This window comes from Phaethon aethereus, assembly GCF_964289735.1.
Source record: "Phaethon aethereus genome assembly, chromosome: 6".
Taxonomy (NCBI): Eukaryota; Metazoa; Chordata; class Aves; order Phaethontiformes; family Phaethontidae; genus Phaethon; species Phaethon aethereus.
In genome coordinates this window covers 30767129-30770694 of record NC_138580.1, presented here as the reverse complement: position 1 = coordinate 30770694, position 3566 = coordinate 30767129, and positions in this window count along the sequence as shown.

Sequence of the window (3566 nt, the reverse complement as noted above, 5' to 3'; positions counted from 1 at the left end):
TTTCTTATTTCTTTTGCTTCTTTCTTACCTTTAGAGACGAAAAAAAAAAAATTCTGGCAGCAAAACTTAGTTTTGTAAAAACCTACCCCAATGAAAAGATGTTAACATATTTCCAATAGAATGACATAGTATCAAATAGAAAAGTTGAGTTTTGGACAACTGATCCCGTTTTCTAACAATGATTAAACTGTTCTCTTCAGACTTTTAGTCAAAAGTACTGCCTATTAACGGGGGAGGAGGAAAAAGAAGCATTAAGTGCTTCAGGCCACAATATACATTATTTAAGACAGACACATCATCCCATTCTTGCTCCCTTACCAAATATAGTACAAGGAAAAGACAAGTGGAACAAAGTAAAGAGCATCATGGAACAAATCATGTGAGACATTGTAATCACACTTCTAGATACAGCTCAAAGTAAATCCTAATAGCAGAACTTTACTCCTTAAAGCTTGTTCTTAAAGAATTTTGAGGCTTCTTGTTCAAGTGGCAAGATTTAGCTCTTCTAAGAGTGTGTTGGAATTCTCAGAAACAAAAAAAAAACCTTTCAAGGATAACTGTTTAACTGTTTCCATTTTATATACAACAGTCATATTCTAAAGTCTTTTGAATTCTCATAAATTTAATTCTCAAGGCAATAGCAAGAGTGCTTAAAACACAAGGCATCATTAGACATCTTTGCTTGATGTTTAAATAGGTCTAAGCAACAAGGGTTATTTTCTCTTTCTGCGTCATCTCAGTACAGGTTGGCAAAACTTAGAAGTCCTTAAGTCACAGAAAATTTTAATCTTATGAAGTGAAATGAAGCTGTAGCCTAATACTAGAGACTAAAACCTAAGAATAGTGACCTGAAAAGGGATAAATTGAGGAGACAATAAAATATGAGCTGTTTGAAGCCATACTAGACATATGAAGACAGTGATTTTAAGTTAAGGTTTCACCAAAAGTTTGGTGGTTTTTTGACAGCACCTGCAGGTTAACAGCTGCCTGAACAGAAACAAGAAACAGAATCTGTGAAGGGACACTGTATTTTAAGACGTACTTTGGTCAGTCTTCCCCCCCACCCTTAAATAAGTTGGTATTGTTATATAACAATTACAGGCAACAAAGTTGTCACACTGTCATATATCTTTACCACATTTTTCCTGAAGTCCACAACTACCTATCAGCTTCAAAGCCCTTCAATACAGTCAACTTTTTCTGAAATTCTTTTAGCCTGGGACTGGGCAGGGGGAAACGAAGATAAACACTTCCACAACCAAATGATAACAAGGTGAAGACTGCAGTTACGCTCATCAACCTCATACAAGTAATGCCAAGAACATATTAAGTGCTGCTATTTGCAAAATTTGTTGTAAAATTTGTAAGGAAAAGGCAGGTAAACATTAAGTGAATTATTTACTTTTTACAATTTTCTTTCAGATGTGTTTTGAAAATTATTTAGGCTCAACCAAAGATTACAGGTTTGATACACAAGTTACATCATGGAAGTCCTATGACAACTGGCCTTTAAATAGCCAGACTACATGACTGGAACCATGTATTCTGGTCTCAGAGCATAATTGTTTGGATTTCTGAAAGAAGGTTTCTATTTAAGAACAGATCAGTATTTGTTAAATGGAAAATGAAGTGAAATAAGATATAAAAATTGTGTTGGGAAGCTGTAAGTTCAATGTTAGCAACTTTGTATGAACAGGGCTACCTATAGCAAGTCATTCAGAGAACACAAACTCCTGTGGGTAAGGAACTGCCTCGGATTTCTAAAGCATATTTAAATATTCTGAAAGATATCAGATTTATAAATAATAGTACATAAATTTAAATTCAGGTAACACTTCAGTGACTTACTTCAGCAGAAGCGCTGACAAATAATTCTATAAAATAACACAACACAACTAAATAGATCTCTGCAAACAAAGGTTTCCAAAGACATCCTTTTCAATAGATAGGGGAACAGGTATCAGTCATCAGAATGAGACATGGAGATAGGTATTAATTTAAAACAGCACAGGACACACTACAGAAGAAGTTGAAATTTAGTTCGCTTTGCTTGGAAAAAAACCCCATTTTCTACAGAAAGTGCAACATTCAACGTTACCTCTTTAAAGAAGTCAATTTTCTAAAGGAGGAAGAGGAGGAGGAATGCAGCAATTTTTCAACCTGGGATACATTTGTCAAGCCTTCAAGTACTGCCCTGTTTTCTGAAAGGTGAAAAGAAACTCTGATGATCACAAAATAAGGAGAAACATAGTAAAGCAAAGCAAACAGTAAAGTATGTATAATTTGATCTCACAAATTGAAGTTTATCAAATCCACTAATGCATAGCTGGGTCCTGACAAATTGGCGATGCAATTTGCCATTAAAAAAAACCAAACCACCACCAACAAAAAAACCCTCGGCGTTTTAGCAGGGGGAAGAAGGGAGGGACTGCCTTCATCTAAAAAGAAGGCTTTGTCACCTACGTGGAAAACCCTCACGCATTAGTGGTGCACAGTACTACACTAGAAAGGAAAACCGAAGGACCATTTTTTATGAAGAACAGTGCAAGAAAGATGCAAGATGAAAGAAAAGAGTAATACTTTTATAAAATGTGATCTGAATCAATATCCTGACTTTGGAGAACATATACCTCTTAAGTGGAATGTATTAAAGACTCTTCCTTACTATCACTGTTCTTAATACACACTACTTACAGAACCAAAAATTTCAATGTCATTGCAAAAATCATATATTACACCAAAGTTCACCTTTCACTGCAGATCCCTTCATGCCAAGTATGAGGTAAACAACACAGAACTGAGCCCAGTAAGTAATTAGAGGATTTCAGTATCTGGAGACCTCTAACAGGAAAGTGAAGTATATGAACAATTCCGTATTGCTCATTCAATTAATTAATTTTCCAAATTACTGAATTACTAAAAGGTCCTCCCCTCACTGCACTAACTAGAGATAGGCTAACGGGAGGTACCGTCCTCTTCAGGCTACACTGCAAGTGAAAGCTTTTATTATAAGATGGTATACACAAACCAATGTCCTCTAAGAATTTTGAAAATCAACTGTTTTTTTAAAAAATGCAATTCCTTGCAGAAATCTTAAATAAGACGACTTCTGAATGAATGAACTTCAAATCCTCTTCTTCTTTCCCTGATGATATGGGGGGGGGGGGGGGGAGGGGGATAAAATAAAATTTCCACCCTACAGGCACTCTGTAGCTGATTACATAGAAATTTTTAAACATGCACAGGAGACCTGAAAGACAAATGTATGTATGTAATTACAAGAAACAGCTGTTAAATATTAGGCACGCATCTTCAAGACAGAATATCAAATCTATAAGAGTTGATTCAGGACTTCTAGAAGCTCCCCAAGTTTTACAACATGCTAGAAACAACCTTTACATCCAGACATGGTATCCGATATACACTACTCTCTACAAATGTCATGGGGTCCCAACTAGCTCTAAGTCATTATGCTTGCTACCTAGAGGTTCAGTTGTACCTAACCTGCTATCCCTAGTGTCAAAACCAAAGATACAGATCATGGAATTTCACCAGGCGGGTCTTTC